We start from the raw sequence: 24,744 nt of genomic DNA, 5'->3' as shown, positions 1-24,744 counted from the left end.
AACAATGATACTAGAGTCAAACTCAAGAATTATTATTAAATAAGGGGAAAAGTTATCAAATCTTGTTCACAGTGAAGGAGATAGATAAAACACTTTCCTCAATGGATGCACCACTGATAATGAACAAGTTATCCTGGAATTTGGAAAAAATGTGGGTTTTCAGGCCTCATGTGGGTCTGTCAGCTGAAATGACATTTACCTATCATTATAGTATCACACTGCTTAATATAGGAGTGTCCTAAGCCTTAGCAGAGATTTCTTGGCCCTGCCATAATAGCAAAGGCATCTTTCTCACTCTACATGATCAAAGTACTCAAAGTAACACTTACTTTTCCATTTTAAGTCCAATCAGAAAATGTGAGAAAGAGGGAGAAAATAATTATTCTGATTTTCCCAGCTGTGGTTCATTGGTAAACAGCAACTCAAAGTGAAAAGCAGGTTCTTCCATATTTCTGAAGGATGATTTCCTACTAGGGCTAATTGGACCAATTCTGCCAAAATAGGTTTTCCTCAAAGTGGGCTGTTGCATCAATCTAATATGTGGCAATTTTACTGATGTTTTCTGTAGTTCCGTTTACTGAATTCCAAAGTGTAACAAAATGAAACTTTGGGATTTTTGAACTCATAAAACAGAATCATTTTCCAACAGTCCAGAACAAAAAAAAAAAATCTTATAATCCAGTTAACTCCATGATCACAAAAATCCACAAATAATTCTTTGTTTCAGTACAAACATTTGCACTATCCCACGCATAGCCAGTTGCCAAAATTAAATGTTTCCTTCCTAATTATTATCAAAACATTTTAAAATAAAAAATTATGCATTCTACTTCTATATCAGATGCCTTTTTCACAGCAGCAGAGGCTCTTGGCAAACCCGTCAGTGTGGAATACCAGCTTACAGCTTTTCTTCTTTGTTTCTTTTGAGAATGTTTCTTTTGAGACTTAAACCTCTGCTTGTCTTTCTGAAGGCTATTGGCAAAAAGTCAGGCAGGTGGATCTGTATTCTTCCACACTAATGTTATGGTCAGCTGGCTAGGGTAAGCTTGCTCCACATTTGTCTCCAGCATTTTCTAGTTAGAAGTAGGTGTCTTACAAATCTTATTGTCTGAGCAGTGCATCAGAAAAAGGTGAGGAGGACTGGCATGGTTTTAATTTTGGTTTAATGCATTTATTGCTTTACCTTAAAAAATGAAGCATGGTAGATAAGAGCAGCTGATTTAAAAGAGCTTGTAAAACTGCAAAGCTTTTGTCTTTGCCACATATTTCATTAAACATTTTTAACAGGTCTGTTTTACTTGCGCTGCATAAATAAAGTGGTATTTTATGTGCTGCTTTAAGTAATGGGGCATATATATTCTGTAACTAGATAGAGTTCCCTTGGGGAAATACCAGGTAGCTTCATAGTAATCACATTTCCCTTAGAGTACTTGGTAATTACTAATTATTCTTAATAAGATCAAAAGTAATTGCTATGTAACCTTCAACCATGGTTTAGACATTGAGAAATAACGTATGTCATCATAATTTACTCTTTAATTGCAACTATCTTGCTACTGCGTGCATTTTACCATGTAGCTAAATGTTCAGTAGCTACCAAGCAAATAAAAAGTCATCTGGTCATATTTATAGCCCAGATCACTTCCTCCTATACAAGCAGCTTCAGGAGAGGCAAAGTTCACTGCCAGATTCCCTGTAGTGGAGCATTTGTGTTTGTGATTCTGCTGCATCCCCTTGAACAGCCAAGATTTGCAGCCTACAACAAGCAGGGCATAGGACCAATAACTGCTTCTGCTCAGGGTCCTGCAAAGGACAGTGCATGTTACAGATCTGACCCAGGTCCCCCTGGTACAATGGGAAACTGCTGGTATCTCTAGTGGGAACTGTATGAGAACTTACATTTTCTTGTTTCAACCCGTCAGATTTTTTTGGCAAAGGGGTGCATGCTGTTGTAGTGTCCCATTTGATTTCTTATGGCTCACATACGTTTATGATCTGAGTTTGCAGCGTCTCCATGTACAATGTCTTGACAATAAGGTCTTCTGCATGCTACTTATTCTACTGGAAGTTTTCTCTAAGCTTTGAAAACTGTCCCCCTTGATTGTTGCAACATCCTTTCTTTTAGCTTTGATGCTTTACCTGGACCCTCTTCTCATCTATCTCTAATGTCCTCCATTCCTGACATTCCTTTACATCAGATGTAATTTTTTTTATTTCAGTCCTTCCATAATTTCTACCTAACGCACCTACTGAATTTTTTGTATATCAGAAGGTCAACTCTCTTACCTTTGGTGTCCAAAGGTCTCAGTCACACATTTTCCTCTTATCTTTTATCCTTTTTGCCTGTGTCATAAGTAACAAGTAGAAAAGAATCTCTCCATCAAAACCTATAAAGCACCTATATCATGGTGCTTACATTCAAAGCAAACCAGTAGTTCGTATGGTGATAATGGAAATGGATGAAACTGCTGCTATGAATTTGCACAATCTGTTTATATTTTATTTTCCTTTATCCAATGAAGGTGGGGTGCATTTTTTCCTCATCTGCCCATTCTGTTTTATATTTTAGACTGGAAGCTCTCTGGAGAAAGGTCTGTCATTTATGATATGCTTCTACAGGTCAATAAAACCTTGATGACAAAAAAAATCTAACTAACTTGATTGTAGATTTTCCATAGCTTTGCATTGATGATCTGGTAATTATTATTATCAGACAATATCATTGTCATGCATATGAACAAAACACAAGGTGCTCAACACAGATCACATAACAAAATAATTTGAGATGTTTTCTTATTATTTTTCTCTTTCATTTTCTCTTCTGATCTCAGTTATGTATTTATTTTCTATAATCTGCTAAATCTGAAGGAGCTGCTTTGATCTATGTATATCTACATACACTTTCCTACTGCTACTGTTTTATTATTAGTTTTGTACACTTTTATGTGTCTTTATCTATCAACTCTATTATCGAAGATGCTACTATATAAACTCTCTAGACAAAATAAATATTAGTCATTAGATTCACAAGGAGTCTTCAGAATAGGAGAACCCTGGGAAAGACAAAATTCTGATTCATCTTCTTCTAAATACATGTGTAAAATAGGTCAGCTGAATCATCTGGAGGTGATTATCCTTCCTGGGGAACTTCAGAGGCAATTGGGAAAATTAATTGAGGCTGGATAGTTAACTTTCAGACTGTTATACTGGGGGGGGACAGGGGAAAGGTATTTATTTTACCTTAGAGAAAGCAGGTATCCCTCAAAAACCATAACTGTAAAGACATACTAATGATTAGCTCAAGAAGTGTCTCTGTCTCAGAATCTTTAAAATGGAAGGAAAAATGTTGTTTTAGAAAATAGTAACTGCACATTACAGTTTTATGCAGTCTGAAGGGGCTGAAGAAGTGAGCTTTTGGGCTGCCTGCATGCTGGAGGAATTGTGGTTCCCACAGCGCAAATCCCAGAGCAGCCCCCAGTCCCCTGATGTCCCACAGCAGTCTAGGGTCACTGCATTGCTTTCCGCTTGAAAGAGCAGGCTTTGTCACAAATAAGCAAAATTGCTTATTTTCAGCATAAGCCACCTAACAGCAGGACTGGGCAAACAATCTTTGCATGCAAATCAATTGCAGCCAGGTTTCATGCAGTAAGGAAATCCCAGCCCATCCAATGACTTCACTTTCGTAATCTCCTGGAGCGTTTTAAATCAGTTTATGGCAGCTTCACACAATTTTCATGACATTAACTTCTGTAAAGTGAACAAAAACGTTACAGAAATGACCACACCAACTCAGCTGAGGGTAAGAATATAATATTCAGAGGAGTGTTGCACACATAAAGAGCTCTGACCTACAGCTTCCCAACTGCTTCTTTGAGAAAGTTACCACCCTCCATAATGTTACGTGCCCCAGTGCCTTGTCCTCTTTGCTGCTGAGGCACGCTGCTTGGATATTAAAGAAATGTCTGTCTTTGAGACCTGCAGAATGAATCAGGGAAAACTTTCCTTTTCCAGTCTCCTTTTCAAAGAGGAAAATTCTGTGTGTTTCAACAGTCTTCAGCAAAAGATGAAAATAACAGTTTAACATGTGGGAAATTGAGCTCTTACACTATTACCTCAAACCCTCAAAAAATCTAAACAGGAGGAATACTCCTCGACCAACCTGGTCTCCTTCTATGACAAAGTGACCCGCTTAGTAGATGAGGGCAGGGCTGTGGATGTAGTCTATCTAGACTTCAGTAAGGCATTTGACACTGTCTCCCACAGCATCCTCCTGGACAAACTGGCTGTCCGGGGCTTGGATGGGTGGACTCTTAAATGGGTTAAAAACTGGCTGGATGGCCGATCCCAGAGAGTGGTGGTGAATGGGGCAAAGTCCAGCTGGCGGCCGGTCACTAGCGGTGTTCCCCAGGGCTCAGTTCTGGGGCCGGTGCTGTTCAACATCTTTATAGATGATCTAGACGTAGGGATTGAGTGCACCCTCAGTAAATTTGCAGATGACACCAAGCTGGGTGGCAGTGTCGATCTGCTGGAGGGTAGGAAGGCCCTACAGAGGGATTTGGACAGGTTAGATAGATGGGCCGAGACCAACGGCATGAGGTTCAACAAGAACAAGTGCCAGGTCTTACACTTGGGCCACAACAACCCCATGCAGCTCTACAGGCTGGGGGAAGAGTGGTTAGAAAGCGGCCCGGTGGAAAGAGACCTGGGGGTGCTGATCGACAGCCGGCTAAACATGAGCCAGCAGCGTGCCCAGGTGGCCAAGAAGGCCAATGGCATCCTGGCCTCTATTAGGAATAGTGTAGCCAGCTGGTCTAGGGAAGTGATCGTCCCTCTATACTCAGCACTGGTGAGGCCGCATCTTGAGTACTGTGTTCACTTCTGGGCCCCGCACTTCAAGAAAGATGTTGAGGTGTTGGAGCGAGTCCAGAGGAGGGCGACCAACCTGGTGAAGGGTCTGGAGGGTCTGACCTACGAGGAACGGCTGAGGGAACTGGGATTGTTTAGCCTGGAGAAGAGGAGGCTCAGAGGTGACCTTATTGCAGTCTACAACTACCTGAAGGGAGGTTGTAGTGAAGTGGGAGTTGGCCTCTTCTCCAGGGCAACTAGCGATAGGACAAGAGGACATAGCCTCAAGCTTTGCCAGGGGAGGTTCAGGTTGGACATCAGGAAGAATTTCTTTTCAGAAAGGGTTATTAGCCATTGGAATGGGCCGCCCAGGGAGGTGGTGGAGTCACCATCTCTGGATGTGTTTAAGAAAAGACTGGACATGGCACTTAGTGCCATGGTCTAGTTGACATGGTGGTGTCAGGGCAACGGTTGGACTCGATGATCCCTGAGGTCTCTTCCAACCTGGTTGATTCTGTGAATTCTGTGATTCTGTGATACCTTACTAGGATTTTCGTAAAACTTTGCTTTCTGTTTCCTTCCCTTTCCTTTAGGTTTCATTGTAGCTAAGGATTTCAAATCACTGTTCTTCTGACAGGAGAAAAGTCTGGCATCACCACCTACATTTCCATTTTAGACTAACTTGAATGACCATTGGAATTGTAATATTTTTCTCTATTGAGATTACTTATTTCTCTATTTTGAGACTCTTAAGTGATATTCATGAGGTTCAACAAGGCCAAGCACAAGGTCTTGCATCTGGGTTGGGGCAACCCCCATTATCAGTACAGGCTGGGGGATGAAGGGATTGAGAGCAGCCCTGCGGAGAATGACTTGGGGTTACTGGTGGATGAAAAGCTGGGCATGAGCCAGCAATGTGCGCTTGCAGCCCAGAAGGCCAACCATATCCTGGGCTGCATCAAAAGCAGCGTGGCCAGCAGGTCGAGGGAGGGGATTCTCCCCCTCTACTCCTCTCTCATGAGACCCCACCTGCAGTACTGCATCCAGCTCTGGGGTCCTCAGCACAGGAAAGACATGGATCTGTTGGAGTGAGTCTAGAGGAGGGCCACAAAAATTATCAGAGGGCTGGAGCACCTCTCCTACGAGGAAAGGCTGAGAGAGTTGGGGCTGTTCAGCCTGGAGAAGCGAAGGTGCTGGAAAGACCTTATTGCAGCCTTTCAATACTTAAAGAGGGCCTACAGGAAAGATGGGGACAGACTTTTTAGCACAGCCTGTTATGATAGGATAAGGGGTAATGTTTTTAAACTAAAAGGGGAGATTCAGACTAGATATAAGGAAGAAATTTTTTACAATGAGGGTGGTAAAACTCTGGCACAGGTTGCCCAGAGAGGTGGTAGATGCACCATCCCTGGAAACATTCAAGGTCAGGTTAGATGGGGCTCTGAGCAACCTGATCTAGTTGAAGATGTCCCTGCTCACTGCAGGGCGGTTTGGACCAGATTACCTTTAAAGGTCCCTTCCAACCCAAAATATTCTGTGATTTTATGATTCTATGATTCTGCGATTCTATGATTTTACTCATTTCTGGCAAGTTCTGTGTGCAGTAAAGTATAAGGGGCTGTTACCCCTCCCTGAAGAAACAGTTGTGTACAGACTTTTGTATGATTTGGGGTCATTATTGCTTCCTTTTATCACTACATGTTGGTGCCCCTAGTGTCAATCTGTGCACGTTTATAGATGTACCACATTATCATACACCCTCTGCAATTGGTATAATTTTGCCCTTTCTCATATTAAAGTATCTAAATCAAAACAGCTACTTCAGCCCAACAACAGTGTAAGAAATGTAGAAACAGAAATCAGAGAGCTCTGATTGGAAGGTTTCATCCAAAAAAAAAAAGGAACAAAAGTATCATTCTATAAGTGTGATTTCTTGTGAGACTTTACTGTTCAGAACAAAAACGTGTTCTCCAAAAGGAAGCAGCATCACGTGCCATTCCCTTTGTCATACCACATGTGCACAGTGCTATGACGTTGGCCATTAGCAGAAAGCTCAAGATGCTGGAACATATAAAAGCATCACTGTTGTGCAGCTGGCTGAAACAAATATTTCTGTTAATGAAAACTTATCCTTTCTGGACCTTTTAAGCTCCAGTGACAGTAACATATATACAGACAACAGCCTATATCTATTTTTCCGTGCTAGAGGGCATGAAAATAGCTGGAACAGAGCAGAAAATCAAGGGGCAATTTCTCTGCTTATGGGGATATATTTTTTTGGCTAGTGGACAGAAAATGAACCGGGATCAGAAGATTTTGCTGACGGTTTTTCCCCACTTTGACTCATTGCCCTATGTATTTTAGACAGACAAACTGGTTATTTCTCATATTTGGCAGCAAATCCTTGAGGAATACAGTCAGGGAACTTGCTCAGGGGGAAATCTTGGAAGGAAATGAACAGAGTCCCTCCAAAATTGCTGCTCGGACAAGAGCCTTTCCTTTCCACTCTCTAGTACTGCTGTCCTTATTGCTATCACAGCAGTAAAATGGTAAACAAGTTACTTCCACAGAAGAGATGGATGGGAATTAAAATATTTAAATCACCCAGCTGTCCATGAGGACCTCATTAGTACGCAGTTTGCCTGTGAAAATACCACATTTCAGAAAGCCATCGTGTTATTACCTCACTTGCAATACAAACACTGCTGTGCCATGACACCACATGAATCCCAGAAAACCTGTTGCAAACAGACTAGTCTAGATTTCCTGCACAGTAGGAAAGAAGTCCAAAAACTGACAGAATAGCTGAAGTGGTAACAAGTAAAACAGAGCCTGATTGCACCAGCGTCTACTTTTTCAAGAGACCTTTTCTTACAGAAATGGATACAGTGACCCCAAAACAGCTCCTTATTCACTTAATAACCAACCATTTCTTTTGAAGAATATCTTTCTTGGTCTCATAAATTAAAATGATATAAAATATGGCTAACATTATTTTTAATTCCTTTATTTCAACACTTTAAAAGTTGCCTTAAAAGGATTAAACTGAGATTTCTCAAAGGTGGCTTGCTTTGGCCTTAGTGCATTCCCATCGCTAAATGAGTGCTCACTGACTTCTTGAGAAAGAAAATCCTGAGAGGGATAGAGCTAATCCTGATTCTTTTGGCTTTCCTTCTTTCTCATTCAGAAATGAAAATTAAAGACAGATCCACATGCAGAAGGCGTAGAAGCCAGCTGCTGTTCAGTGACCACTGAACACTTTCAAGATTCACATCCTTGTCTTCAAAACTTTTTATGTTATAATATTTTCAGTCTAATGAATAATTCTGGTTATGAAATGGGAGTACAGAATAACTTACAGGTAACTTAAATATTTAGGGATCTGAGTATATATCATGTGAAATGAAGTCTCTTCCATCTCCAAACTATTCTTTTTCCCTGGATAGCTTTAAAAGGATAGGGCAGAAGATTTAGATCTAGTTTCATCTCTTCTGCACTGGGACATTCAGGTATTAGCAGCATGACGCTCGCTAGCAGACCACTGCTGGTGGACTCTGTCTAACCTGACTTCAGCCGTCTAAAAACTATCTATCTATTTACTTCAAGTTAGTGATCTGTATTTAAAGGACAGGGAAGTGCATTTCCAAATTATGACTCCAACCACCTCTCCTTGACACCCAGCTTAGGACAAGATGAACCATCCTCTTCAGCTACTTATCTCCCACTGACAAGAGAAACTAAATAGCTTGCACAGACGTCTAAATTTCTAGGCAGGTGAGATGAATCTCAGCCTGCCTGTTCATTCACAGTAGATTTAACTTGTGCAGTTTCCTGAGTGATACAATATCATGCCTGGATTTGCATCTCCAAGCTTAAGGATTGCACAGTAAAATGCAAAAGGGGTGCTTTGAAGAAATCTCTTCAAAAGAGCTTTAAAGAGTTTGAATTATTTTTCCTGCCACGAACTTCCCTTGATTTCCCACCAAGACCCATGAAACCTGAAAAGGCTGCCTATCTCTTCTGCATGCTTAATACAGTCCTCTCCCTTCCAAAGCATCTGTATCATACTCGGAGAGAAATGTGTTTTTATAAACAACTCAGCAGTCAGCAGGAGGTGAGATGATAGCTAGCTGGTGAGGCACCAGTTAAAGACAAGTTATTACAACATTACAGGAGATGGAGTCAGATGAACCTAACACCAGGAGGGTTTTGATTTTTATCTTAATAGTTCTCTGTCCCTGCATGGCTTTAAGTAAAAAAACATAAGAAAAAGGAAAGAAAAAGCTGCACTGTGGGACAAGAACTTTTTTTTTAGTAATGCACTTGCGGGAAGAATCTAATCCAGAAGCTATTATAGTTTATCTGGTCTGCTGTCCATCAGAAGAGAATAAGATTGGATAATGAACAATTGATACCTGACACCTTTGTTATATCTGTTTTCCAGTCTGTCATGCTAATAACACTACCAAAAAATCAAATCAAAAAGCACAGGTGACTTTTTTACTGCAATCAAATAAGCAGTCTTAAAAGAAAAAGCTGGCTGGTGGTTTGTACGTCTTTCATATTCACAGTATCCTCAGCCTGACAAAACAAGCCAGAAAACAAATGTTGAAAAGGACACCTTGGGGAGAGCTTCAAAGTTTGTATTCTTTTACAATCCATGCATATTTATTTAAACTCTGTGTGCATGTGTGTGTGTGTGTGTGTGTGTATCCCATGAAACATTTGGAATACTTCATCCTATTGGTGAAACATTTATTCTATCATATTTACATCATTCCCTATTAACAGCCATACAAACAGCCTGTTTCAAACTTCTGCCAAAAAGGTTCACTTGACAGTTTTCTGACACCCTTGACACTCAACATCAGTACGTCTTCTTCATGTCTTCTAAAAGCATTCTGGTCCCAGATTTTACTGCTATGTAAACCTAAATTGAAAAAACAACTAAAAAACTTATAAATGTGTCAGCAATTTTTACTGCATTTTAAATACATCCATTTACTCTATTTTTAATAAGTTTACTATGTTTTTAATACAGCTCCCAAACAGATAGATCTCTTCTATTGTGCCTACAACATTACTGTTGACAAAAACCTTCATAATTTCAAGTCATAATTAAGAATTAAAACCTAAGAAATGGGAATGAGTAATGTGTGCAGGTTTTTTTTAAATGGACATCTGAATTGAGCCTGGGACATCCTTCATCAGGACTGAGGAAGAGGAGGTGTATTACCATATTCTGACTTCTATTCCTCTCTGGTCTTGTACAGACATTTCTCAGGGGACTTACTGATGTTAATGCTACTGCAAACAAGAGAAAAGCAAATGCTATTTTTCTTCAAAGCTGTAACTAACTTCAGCACTTTACCAAGATAAACAGCTTCTTTACTGATAAAGGTAGTGGTGTTTACTTGGGTGGGAAAGAAATGAGAATGGAGATATAACAAACATCAAGCCAGTTTAGCCACTTAGTTTTAATCCTGTTATCTCTTCCACTCATTCTCCTCTGCTGCAAGATAACATCTCCTAGTAAAAATAATCCAAGCTGTAATTTCGTCTTTTATAGTGGGCATAATATAAGGTTTCTGCACTACTTAAATGGCACTCAACTCCTATTTCAAAAAAGCAGGTGGGACTTTGGCGGTGTAAAGTCTTGTGCTGCAAGATTTGTTTTCACCCTAAGAGAGATTAAGTGACTAGAACAGAATGACGTGCTAACAAGAAAAGAGTTGTAAGGTGAAGGTGCCAAATTAGGCCTGAGGAAGTTTTTGATTCAGCTCTCTGTCACTAGTGTGCCCTTGAGGAAATCACCTGATTTCATCCTACAAATATGCAAGTGGCACAAGCATGCAGAGTAATACTTTAAGAAGGCTCTATTCTCAGTAAAATAAACAGATTTTTTATTAAAGCCACTATTTGAAGAGCTTTTTCAGGTCCAAACATTGCAGCCCTGTAGACATACACTGATTATTATTTTTCTGGTGCTTTTCCAAGCAGTTTACTTTTAACATCTGTGCTTTTTCTTTAGAAATCTGTGCTACTTGCAGATTGAACTTTAAATATACAAGGCAACTCCGTGATTTCCCTGTTTAAAGTATCTGTTGATTTCTATCACATTACTCTTGCCCTTCAAAGTGGCCTGGTAAAAGCTTTTGATTGGGTCTCAGCACCCTCCAGTCTGGTACCTGCTGCTCCCTTGTTTCCCCTCTGCAAAATGCATATTTTAATACACACTCTCCCAACTTCAGTTACTCACATCTATGTGGACTGCAAATTCTTTAAGGCAAGATCTCTGCCACTTACTCAATGACGGAACAGTGGTGTGAAACTGTCCTTAATTTTGGTTGACTTTGAGCCACTGGTATGTTAATACAAATCATAAAATAAAAGCAATAATTATTAAATTACTTTTGAACTCCCATGGACAGATAATAAATGAGAGGGGAGCAGAGTAATAAAGAATGTGAGGGTAAACTAACCAGGTGAGATTCACCATAAGATTCAAAAATAATACACATCCCAGATATTGAATAGGGCAGTGAAACTTAGAAAATCCCAGTGAGGGAATATATTAACTGAGTCTCGGTGCAATCTGATAATAAAGCATAGCAAGCATAGAAGTCATGTGCAACAGCACCTAAGGGAAAATACATAAAAGGTCTTTCTGGATGTCAGTGCAGCAACTGTAGCTGGAATACCGAAGGCATCTGTAGGAAATTTATCAGAAAGATACTGGCAAAAATGGAGGCGATTCACAGAATAACAGTTAAAATAATTAGAGGGCAGGAAGGACTGATTTGCTAGGAAAGGTTAAAAGGGCTAGCTGTAACCTAGAGAGCCATAGCTGTAGTAAGAGGGAATAGGAGAGAATAACATGAAATTCAACTGCTTGTCATTGCAAATGTTGGTGTGTTCTGCAGAATTTCCAAATACGACACATATATTTTAAAATACCCATGCAGCACAGACCATAATGTGCTTTCATTGCCTGGGGGCTGAAAATGTTTCGGGGCTTAAACTGTCTTTCTTATTCTAAATCTGACAAGGGTCCCACACAGTGGAATCTTTTGGAGGTATTGATGTGGCCTCTTTCCTTTGCCAGCTACGCCCATTTGAAACCAGTCAACAGAGACCAGAAATGGGTTTCAGCAATTTGTTACAGGAATAATAAGCTTGATGTGCATGCTGTATGAATGTAAATGAGTGTCAACGTGTGTGGGCAGTGAAGAAGCAGCAGAACAAGCGTTAAAATAGTGGGCTGTATTGATAGCAAACACAATTCCCAAGGCAACGCTCCCAGGACACTGTTCCCAGATGCCCAGCTGAGGAATGTGTTGTTGATGTGACTCCACAAGGCTTTCCCTCTAATAAGACCACAGCACAAATGATCCGTCAATGTGTCCCAATACGAGGAAGATGGCAACACAGTGGCAGTACATCATGTATGCCATTTCTTTTGCTTTTAATCCAACAGGAAAACAGATACATATTTCAAACGAACAAGGGAAAACAGACCATGAGCAGCAATCTTGACTAACATTTATGGAGTCTGAAACAAGCAAGATTCTTAAGCAAAGGTCCATCAACTGATAATGACTACAAAGGTCCCAGTCTCTCGTAATCTGGGACCTCAACTGAAGTTTTACCAAAAAGACCACTTCTTGCCACTGCAGGCCATTAGCACAATGCACAACACGACTGCCTCTAAATGTCTTCCTGCTGCTGAAATGCAATGGCTGGTTGATGCTGCATGTATTTCAACAAAATAATGTAAGGATCGGATCATTTTACAGCAAGATATGGTTGAATTATTAGCTTCAGTGGCATCTCTAGTCATGTTATGGAGAGTCCATGCCAAGCAGTATGAGACTGATGTTACTTTGACAAACACAAATAGAAAGAAACAAAAAATCCTCCCTGAAATTCTAAATTATTCATACAAATTATCTCTAAGAAAAAGTTGTCCATCTGATACATCAAAATGCAATATCCACAGACTATATATTTAGCTCAGTGCACAGCAAATCATCCCAATTTTTCTGAAGTAAAAATGTAAATACACAACAGTTTGTCAGGTCAGTTGTGTATATATTGCTTCATCTAGTTAAATACTATCCTCATTATCCAACATATCTACAGGTGACTTCTGGGCAGAAAGTTAGGAGCAATATGCAGTCATTAACTACCATGTCATTGCTATCTCTGCTGACTTTTGACCTTAAAGTCAAGTCAGGTTTGCCTGGCTCAGTGCTTGGAAGTCAGTGATTTGGTGAATAACACCCTTCCTTCTGACTGTGAAGTGAACTGGTGCCCTGCTCATGGTGGGAAGGAGTGCTTTGCTTCTGAAGGTGCCAGCTGTTGGACAAGACATAATACTAGGTCCTGACCATTTGTTCATTAAGTATTATGTAGTACTTCTTGCAAGAACATCTTAGAGCGAATTCCTCCTGTTTGAAAATTCACATCTTCCCTAACCATATTTGTTTATAATTTCAGCTGGATACGGCTTTCTTGTTCACTTTGTTCCCTAAAACTCCTGTGTAAAGCCTCTTAGCTGATTGAACTGACAACTACAAGCTAAAGAGCAAAAACACAGCAGTAGGGAGTTTCATGACCTATGTTCCCTGTGGATCACCACTATACCAATTACACAGTATTGCTGCATTCAGATTATTAACTGGTGCACAGCAGCTGAGAGTGCGCTTCATTTCACCGGTAGCATTGTATACTATCCATTGTTCTGTGCTCCAGAACCTGCAGTGTGAAAGTCACTACAGGAGAGCAGTGACTTTAAAGAGGTGTTATAACTACACTTCATTATTGCCCAAGTAGAGAGACTAATGACACAAAGCTTCATTTAAAAACTTCACTGGGTCTTTAAGTATCTTGTAGCCCTCAGCAAGTTGAAGGTAAGACTTAGAGGTTATGATTTTACTAATAAGTACAAGGCCCTTTCCCTGGCATCAAGGGCAAGGGGCATGGCACAGTCATCTACACAGTGAACCTCTCTTCCACTCCAAAACAGCATGGTCTCATCCACCCTGCCTGATGCAAATAGCCCACACATTGTCTAGGAGAGCATTAGATTGCATGAGCCAAAACTACAGCAGGGACTCTGCAAAACATGGAATGGTATAGACAGGGTTGGAGCACTATTTGAGCCCATGTCTTGGCCCTCCAACTCACTTCTATAGACAAAACCTGATAAAAAGATGCCTGGATTCCTGATGGGCTATGCTCTGGGATGGTGTGTATACTATAGGCTGAAAAGAATCATAACTCCGTAGAGCAGCCAGAAGATCCTGGGAGCTTTGAGTTCACTAGTAATAGTCCTACAAGAAAAAAATCAGTCATTTCAAACTGAAACCAAATAGCATTAAAAGTTTAATTAAACTCAAAATTCCAGGTAACTAGAAATCGTCGTCGTTAGCCAAATCTACCTTGATTCTCTTCCCTGCTAGGAAGACGACAATATTAGCTCTAGGAATACTATAAAGCTTGCAAATGAATTTGTCATGCAAAGAAACAACTTCCAGCTGAGATGTTTGACTGAGGTCAATGCAGGGAAAACTCCCATTAGGCTGCCTTCTAAATGAGAAGCCTGCTTCGGGCTCGGCTGGAGTAATAATTCATAGCCTGTACAGTCAGTTCAGCCATGTTGAGGAGTGCAAATTGCACAGTGGCTAAAGCCAGCTAGTATATACAAAGGTATTTGCATAACTCTTCTGCTAAGCCTTGACTGGCAGTCACAGGGGCCAGGCTCAGTTTCTGGAGTCTCAAGTAAATGGTGACTTGAACCCTACTAAGAAACCCAGGAACACTTAGTGAAGATCTTTGATTACTCACTAAGTCATACTTCTTCACCTGTAGTGATGATTCAGGTGGCTAAAAACAGCAGTCTTTTATTTACAGGAGAAAAGGGAAACAGGACACAGGGGACAATACAAACTACCAGTTATTCCTTTTCCTACCGATCCCTAAAACTGTCCTTTTGGACTTTTAGTTCAGACTTAATTGCCTCTCGATGAGACATTTAGCTCTGTCCCATCTCCTCTATGGCCCATGTAGAGTTTGTTTTTCTCATATTTCTATCCTCTTCAGTTTTGGTTCTCTTTTCCCCTTCTTTTCCTCTTCTATCTGTCAAATATTTATTTCATTCATTTTTTATTCTAATACTACAGGTGTAATACTTCAGTATCAAAGTTTTGCCCAAAGGAGCTTTAAATGGCTGTCACAGCAGCCTCACTAGTCATAGTAGCGTCACTCTGCACCTCTTTCACTTAGACAAGATTCTGCGGGAGAAAATCAGGAGGACTACAGTAATTCCTGCAGTAGTACTATTTATTTTGGTTGAAATAATACAATAATATTTTTACTTACTATTGATCTGATTGATCTTCCTTTCTCTGCACATGACTTAAATTCTCTGATGCTTTTTTTCTGACTGAAACACACTGAATTTATTGGCTGCTCCTGGAGGCATCCAGCAGACTCTTTCTTTCTATTGCAGAGTTTCAGACAAGCTTCTGTGCCAACATTGCTCATGACAGTTGTGAGTGGGAAACCTGGAGTCTCTCTTGTTCACACAGCGGAGCAGCAGCCATGTACTAGTAGGTCACAGCTGACTGTAAGACTGTGGAAGATTAAATCGAGTAATTGCTGGAAAGCTGATGAAACTTTTATGGGATAATGATGACTATTTTTAATACTAACACTTGCTCAAAGCAGGACATTTACTCAAAAGTAGGAAACCAGAAGCAAAGAAGCAAGTTTGAAGGGTAGGATATTTTCTCAGACACTGCAAGAGTTTTGAAGCATAGGGGAAAATAGATAATTAAGTTCTTTTTATGTAATTTGAGATGTAGGCATCTACATCTGAGCTAGACTATATACTTAGACTACTTTTTAGTTAATAGAACATCCTTTAATATTATGCTTGTAGGAAAGAGTTTCTTTCTAAGGTAGACAAAGGAAAATAACCTTAAACAAGACTATTTCCTTCACTGTATCAGAACCCAGAGCAGCTGGCTCGGACAGAAACCTCTAGACTTTCTTGTGGTAGGAAAGAAAGATCCTGCTCTAAAACACTCTCTCTGGTATCCCACAGGAATTCAGTTTCCACATACATTTCCTGGATTAGTTCTATAATTTATGAGTGTTGACAATTAAAGGGATGAAAAATGGAACAGATCAAAAGACAGTTTATTCTCTTCTCCAAAAGTTAGAGTATTGAGTGAAAATGAATAAAAATTTTGAAATAGTTGACTGAAAACCAAATGTGTCACTATAAAATAAAATCTCAGTGCCACATAGGACGGGTAACTGTATTGTCTCAAGTCTCTCCCTTCTTCTGTAGGCCAGTGACCCTTATCAGACAGCGTCTTGCATGATGTACTGCATTGTGGCCAAAATCCACTTCTAATCATGAAAAAAAGTGTGGTTAATCAAAACTTGGTTTTCTTTGAAAATAAGTTTTGACATAATTTCTTTCAGCAGTCTCAGTTTATTCTCCTAAACTACTTGTCTTCTCTTTCTTACCACCCCATGCCCACATCATAGATCTTTCTCAAGCCTTCAACAACAATAAATAATGACAGTAATAACTGTTTTTGCAGTTTTGCAAAAACACAGTAAAGTCTTATCCAGCCACTTTTTACACTGGGGAAGAAAGGAGAGAGGCTGTGCAATCCAGTGTCACCACCTGATACAACTGCACACTGTCCTGAGTGAGTGGTTATGGGTGGGAGGGCTACAGACCCCTTTACCCAAAGCCATTTGTCTCAACCCAATAACAAAAGACTTACAAAGCAAAATATTCTAGAAAATGAAGACATCAACTTGATATAAAAGAAAAGAAAGGGTTATCTTTGCTGAACACTCCCCAGCTAGCTTGGGATATATAATTAAACACAAGGATGCAGCCCAATATTTCCTCTCATAGAGCAGGGTACATGGCAGCTGAACAAGATCGCATTGCTGTGATTTGTACCTTACTGTCTTCATCCAGCAGGACCAGAAAACTAACCATCCTTCTTGGTTTATCTTCTCATCTGCTTCAAGGGTAATGCTGTGCATGATATATTTTTGCTACTTAGAGTCCATTTATCAGTGACAGAGGGAAATCTTTGCAATTCTGTCAGGGCCACCCTTATTGGTGTATGCACAGCCAAAGAAAAGTATCCACTATAGGGCAGCTCCACTCATTCCCATGTTTGGGAAACTGGTCCAAAGATAAATGAGGCAGCACCAAGGAAATGGAACAGCTCACTTTCTCCATGCCAGGAGTCCTTTTCTGCTTTTGACACAACTGTCAAAAACCATTATGTAGAGCTCATGACAACACTACAATGTAGTCTAAGACCGCCCCACTGCCTTTCTGTGACAGCATGATGTGCCAAAAGGAAGTATTAGTGACTTTTGTGTAGATCCTGATTCATTAAAGTAAGCTCTGAACATACTATTTGGATTGACCTCCCCAAGAGAGACAGACAGGAGATGACCTTTATTGCAGATTTCAGCCAAGATTCATCATGTGATGTACTTCCAGATGCTCACTACAGGCCTACAGGAAAGCAGGAGAGGGACTTTTTACAAGGTTATGTAGTGATAGGACGAGATGGAATGGTTTTAAACTGAAAGAGGGTAGATTTAGATGAGATATTAGGAAGAAATTCTTTACTGTGAGGGTGGTGAGACACTGGATCAGGTTGCCCAGAGAAGTTGTGGATGCCCCCTCCCTGGCAGTGTTCAAGGCCAGGTTGGATAAGGCTTTGAGCAACCTGGTCTAGTGGAAAGGTATCCCTGCCCAAGGCAGGGGCATTGGAACTAGCTGATCTTTAAGGTCCCTTCCAACTGAAACCATTCTATGATTCTATGTTTCTATGATTCTAAGATATCCAGTCCTGCCACACCTGAACTGTAACACAGAAAACTGAGCTATGGACTTTAGGCATCTTCAAGGATAACCATCTGCAGAAAGGAGGTATATTTTGATTTAATAGGATTTAAGTACTTATATTGGAACCTAGGATGTAATTCCTTTGGGACATATGGTCCTTAGTCCTTCCAAGGCTCTGTTTTCAATCTTCTCTCAGACTTATGGGTCCCCTCAAACCTTAAATCAGACAATAAATCCATCTAGAATCCATGCACAGACCGCAAGTACTGTTTATCCAGACTCCATCTCCTACCTTGGCTCTCTCCAAATTCTGGTCTACTCCTACTCACTGGCTAGTCCAGCTTGAAGTTCACTAGCAAATCACCCACATAGATCCAGAGAAGAGAGCAAGGTCACACAGAAAACAGTTAGATGATTGCAATGATCAGGATAATCCTATTTCCCTTCTTACCAGATACAAAATTCTGGGTTTAATCTCTTTAACAATACACTTGAGTGGTTCCATCAGTTGCCCAGTGATCGGTGACTGGTATTTGTTAGTGGCTCTATTATCTATGTTACAGTTTACATATCTGTGGGTTTAATTATAATTTTTCCTGTACCTTGTCTTTGTCTTTTATGCTGAACAGTTATTAACCAGATGGCCTTAAACAGTTGCCATTACAAATAACATGTATGAGGAGATATTGAAATATTATAAATGATCTGTCTGTAATCTAATGACCTCTTTCCACTGTACCTCATGTCATTTGTAAATGTTGCACAACCAGCACACTACAACTGACAGCTGCTAGAGATCTCACAAGCTCTCTCTCTAATCATGACCTAAATAGGGACATGTCAAATACCCATTCAAATGCGATTAACACATTCCTAAATCATGATAGATAGTAGAGCGGAAAGAAGGAAATCTGAGTATACAAAGATGAAATCTGACAACAGCAGTTAGTATCTGTATTGTAGAGGGACCTTTGCAATGACTGTATTTTACTTTTTAATTTTGATATGCTATATGGAATACATGATGGATGTTATCTATGGTTGCTTCTGATCTTTCTTGTGCCTATTTTTCTGCAATATGTTTATGTGTGCATGTGTGCGTCTGGGTGTGTGTGTAGAATAGTTTTTGAGCCAAGTATAATACAAAAATTACAATTATAAGCCCTGACAGAAATGTAACTGGCTCTGTTGAGTCAGCTCCTTTGCCCTAGGTTTGCTGTTTCAGCCTTGCAAGCAGAGGTTTGCAGAGGCCACACCAAATAACCTCATTCTGCTTTTTTAAAAATTATTTTTGATTTTCTAAGAATGCAATTACATGAGGTATTATCTAAAAGTCAGTTTTGCATATATTTTCTAAATATCATCATATATTCAATGTTTCAGCTTCATATCCTTATGGAGAACATGCAAATTGTTTTCCCAGCTCAACAAAATGAGGAATAACTGTTTGCTTGCTTCAATTCAATAATTCAATAGTAAATGTACAATGGAGATAAATAAAAATGTCTACTTCTGTGGCACGATACGGTCTTAGGATAGCATATCAGCTGGCCAATGCGCACAGCTCTACAGCTGTCCATTGAGATACACCAGCTCATAGCAGCCAAGGGCTGGGTCCCAGCACTTGTATCATTTGTTATTTTCATGTTGAAATGGGAATGTAGCTGTCATGGGCACCTCCTGGTAAAAACGTATTACGGTCCCAAGTCTCAGCAATCCAAAGGGTCCTCTATGCGGGTTTATGAGCTGAGGGGTTTTTTTGACAAAATAAATAACCCAGAAGAGTCTAAAAAACTCTGCCTGTCAGTCTTCTTGAGCCAGAGGCCTTTGATCAGATCTTGCCAGCCCTTTTTAAAGACCTCAGCATGAGAAATATGTAAGACTTATTACTCCCAGGAGGCTTAATAGGAGCATATCTACAAACCAGACAGGAAACTCATCCTTCGCTCTCTACAACCTCTCTGCCCCCCACCCTGAAACAGGATTTCTGTAGCAGTATAACATGGACAAATTAATGGTACTAACACAACAGTACAGAATATCAGTCCTACCAAGACAAACCTTCATACCTGTTTCTGTCCTCAGCCATTAAGGTGCCTGCAGAAGCAAATGACTTGTGATTAAAATTATACACGCCACAGGTCACAGGGGAGACCTTTGTTCATCTGCACAGACATTATTTTGCATAGTAGTGTCTCAAATGGCAAACGAGAAAACATGTCATATAGGTTTTTATTTAGTCCTAATGCTGTTAAATTATTCAGGTCATTATTAAAATATGAAACAAGATTCAAACAGAAAAAATATTTAAATTTTTAAACAAGGAGTATTTTAAACTCTTTATTTGGATGGAATACATCATTCCAGCATGGCTTTTAGCAGTAAAAAGGTCAGGATTACAACCCAGGTTGAATGCTAAACTAAAGTACATGCATTCAAATCCAAAATACCCAAAAGAAAAGCGAAAACTTTTAAATAGTTTATTTCAATCTTTGAATAATTGACCTATTACACAAGACCCTCAATATAAATTCTCCTGAGGCACTAGTGATGCTGAGGATGAATTCACATTGCCTAAAGTGGCAATAGAAGTTAACCATCTAGTCTAAGCTGATTTTCTGTCTCTTCATAGTCAGCAGAGAGAAACAGGTGCTTACACACGGTGATTCATTCTTCCTACCTTAAGGGATAATGTACCCTTTGCAGCCTGCTTTTCTCTTTGGACTATAGAAAGACCCCAGTCACTTTTAGTAGCCTAGCCTACTTTTTAGAGTCCTCATTTAAATTTTAGATGGTCAAAATAAGCTGATGAAAATCCCACAGTACTTAGAAGAAATGCAACAACAAATGCAGTAACTTGATTTAGTGTCCATTGACCAGTTTAATTAGAAGTTTGTAATCTAGAACTTCAGCTGTCACTGAGACTAGAATTAAGTGAATAACTGGTTTTACCAATTAAGTGGCAAAAGCAAAAAAAAGAGATACAATCAAATAAACTCAAATTCCAGATTTATTTTAGTCCAATCCAAACCAAGACTTTGAATTTTCTACAGATTAATAAAAAGTGTTCCAGATTGAACCAAATATTTCATTCAGTCATAGAGAAAATGAACCTTAAAAAGATTTGGGAAGAGCGGGGTTGTGTTACAGACTGCCTAGACAAGGGTAAGTAGTACATGAGGCTTTCTGCAAAGAAGTAGAAGCTCATATTCATGTGTGATTTCTATCATCCACACATCCTGAAGATCAACATGGCACTGTGGAGGCAATCCATAAAGTTGCTAGACTAACACCAGTGGCAATTTCTTCGTGCAAACTATGTAGAACAGCACTGTTAAATGAGGAATTGATTCTGTGCTCATCAAACCCCATGGAGAAACCTGTGCCAATTTCAATGCATGAAGAACTCAACAAGAGGAATAATCCCATTTTAGGAAAGACTATTAAAATAAACAGTAAAAATACATTTTTAAGTAAGAGGAATCATAGGAATATCTGTAATATGGATGTCTTCTTCTGTAATCTAAGTCCACTCTCAAGATACGTCAAGTCATACACTTGCACAATTGCTTTTAGCTGAATGCCCGGCTCAAATCAAAATTAATTACATGAGGTGGAGAAAAATCATTCATTTTTATAATGATACTACCAGCATGAAATTGAATCAGCTTGTATAAATGATGTCAAAGTAGTTCCACCTCAAACTGTACATTAATTTCTTGACAAAATTTTAAATTTGTAGAGTCATCGTTTCCTTTTTTGGTCTTTTTTTTCCCTTCTCCCTTATGGTAGGGTGACTGTGGGAAAATAACAGTAGTTTGGCAAGGATTGTAAACATGCTTAAGTGACTTTCAGCTGTGTTGGACAAGTAGAACATCTGTGTTTAGATAACATAGGTCTGTGATAGACTTAGAGGCACCCTAACGAACATGCTTGAGATTCCTGCCCTGCTGTGGGAAAGATCAAAGCACAGTTGTAAACTATGCCTGCACGAATCCCTGACATACATACAGGTGAAAACAGCAGGTTCAGTGATCCTCTAGCAAGGACCGAGCTCTGCAATGCCTGGGTCCTCGCTTGTGTGCCTCTGTCCAGGTGCTGCTTCGAGGGTCCCCCAGTCAGTGAGGTAACGAAAATAAATTTGCTCTTTGCATCTCAGCCATGGTTTTGTGGTTGTTCCTGCATCCTGCCTGTACCGGCTCACACAGTGACCCACATGTGACCCACATGAGTGGAACTGGAAGTGGACTCAACAGGAGATAAAAAAGAATGACCTAGCCCCAGTAAACATTAAAAAAAAAAAAAAAAAAAGCTGAAAAAGCAGCAGAGTTGTCTTACCTTTAGTCTCCTTACAACTTTTACAATAAAACTTTCATGTTAAAATAAAAAGGAAAAAAAACTTCAAGCAGAAGTGTGATTTTTATAGACAATTGGTGTTCTTCAGTACAGACTCATAAAAACATTGTTGTAAGTATAGTCTTTTTCCAAGAGGAAAGCAGATAAAAAAAACATGTAATTCTTGCAATCCTCTATTGACGGTGAAAAGTCTAAACACTGCTAGTTGTGTCATCGTTCATGTGTACTACTCAAAGAACCTCAGCAGTTCTAAATGTATTTAAACCCACTTTTAAAGATCTTCTTTTGATAGTTGCATTAGAAGTGCTTCAAAGAGACATAGCTATTCTTAGCTGAAGCATATGTTATCAGTTGCCTGATGAAACAGCAATTAATGATGGTTATGCTCAGTCCTTGATGCTAGAAGAGGGCCCTGCTCTCACCTACGTCAATATTAGCCAGGAAAAACTGCAGTGAAATAATAAAAATTAGTCTAGTATAAACCAGGTATCAGTTCAGTAAATGGGAACAAAAGAGATTTTCACTTTCCAACTAAAGAGTAATTATACACTATTTAGACTAATTTCCTATCAAATACAGTGACTATTCTTAGCAGGTTAATTGTCATATTTCTTGTTGATGGAGACCTGAATTAAGTCAATATCTTCGGTAAGGAAACAAGTTAAGAACACTTAAAAACTTATTGAAACAAACTGATATTTTGGCTGATACTTTAGCACAAAACACTCATAAGCCACCTATCAGTAAAACATATCTATTCAGAATGAGTTCTTCCAGAGACAGATCTTGTACCAAGGGCACCAACCTTTGAAGAAAGAGAGAACTTGTGAAGACCTGATGAGAGCTGGTGTCGGGTTCCGGATTTAAGGTCCGCCTCTAAAGCAAATCTAGAAATAAAATGCAGACAGCCCCCCCGTCCGCCCCCCCCCCCCCGAGAGAGAGAGAGGGAGAGAGAGAGAGACCCGCCTAATTAGTCAAAAAGGAGCAAATCTAGAAATAAAATGCAGACAATCCCCGTCCCCTGCTCCCCGAGAGAGAGAGAGAGAGAGAGAGACCCGCCTAATTAGTAATTCCAGTGCAGCCCACGTGCGGCGTGCCTGGTTCAATGCAGACAGCCCGCGCGCAGGGCCCGCCAAAAATATAAATAATTCCAGTGCAGCCCACGTGCGGCGTGCCTGGTTCAATGCGAACACCTGGTATGCTTAACCTGCCTGCAGGTAAAGCACCCCCAAAAAATCCTGACCCGAAATATTAAAGATTCGTGATCCTTGAGTTCAGACAAAGCACAACCGAGGCACGGTATCAACAAACTTGGCTCTGACTTTATTAGGTCCAACACTGAGGCAACTCAATATTCAAGGAAAAGAAAGAGAGAGAGATAAAAGAAAGAAAGAAACAGAGAAAACAGTTGAAAGAGAAAGAAAAAGAAAATATTCACCACCCTGAGATCCAGCGGCGTCCCGCTTCCTACTTGGAAGATGGCGGTGAGGGTCCCACGTGTTGAAGTGATCCAGCCTCTTTTATAGAGTTTTTCGGCAGAGTCATGTGACTGGGAGCCGTCAGTCAACAGTTCGCACCAATCACAGGTCCGAAGGCGGGACATGTCCGGTTCCTGCGCCGTAGGATTGGCCCCTTGCCAGGCTGTCACCGTAGACACGAATCCGGAGGCGGGTGGAGGGCGGGCGCCTAGCTTATTGCGCCATCTTACGTTGCCAGGCTCAGGCATTCCAGGCAGCCGCCATAAGATGTCGCCCGAGCACGTGGTTTACGATTTCTGAGACAATGCTAAAAAGGAAGGGCCAGATTCCCACAGCTGGCCCAGGCAAAGCCAGAGTAATCACAGAGAAGAAAAATGCTCCATTGTTTGGAACCCCATTTTAAAATACTGATACCTATAACAAAGTGCCTAACATTCTAGCTGGAACTGGCACATGAACCTAAGTCTACTTAATACATCTGTACTTTCATGCATCGGGAAATACATTAAAAACACAGCATAATTTAGGTTGAAAGAAACCACCGGAGGTCGCATGAATGGTTATTTGATATACTTGCCTTAAAAAGGTAGTATCCTATAGATAGCATTCCAGCTTCAATTTGTTGTGGAGTAGTATCAATTTTCTATGAATAATACAGGTTAAATATACCTGAAAATGCCTGTGAACTCATTTTGTTTTCCTCATTAAAATGACTCCTTCAACCTTCTTCTCCTGAAAATTATTGCAGTGATTGGACTGCTGGAGTACTGACACCAATGCCTATCAGATTAACTGGCTGTATTGTTCACTTTGACTAAAGTTTTCAATCATTGCTTGGTTTATGTAAGTCTTCTGAATCATGGGTCACTTTTCTGCCTTAGGTTCATGAAGGACCTAGCAGTGTAGAGCTTTGAACCATAATTAGGTAATAAATGTACAATATATAAATAAAGTAATTAAAATATGTCCACAAAGGGCCCAGGTGGATAAATTCTTAAACAAATTCAATTTTGTATCTTGACTTAGGTTAGATCCTGCTTTAAAAGCCATGGTAAGAACAAGGACATGCTACTAAGATTCTGGCTTTGGTATCAAAATACATTTTGCGGTTTCAAAGGGCACTGCAGTCATACATTCAAATAAGTTAACATCTGGACTGAGAAC

This window comes from Nyctibius grandis, chromosome 2, assembly GCF_013368605.1.
Source record: "Nyctibius grandis isolate bNycGra1 chromosome 2, bNycGra1.pri, whole genome shotgun sequence".
NCBI lineage: Eukaryota > Metazoa > Chordata > Aves > Nyctibiiformes > Nyctibiidae > Nyctibius > Nyctibius grandis.
This window is presented reverse-complemented; position numbering follows the sequence as displayed.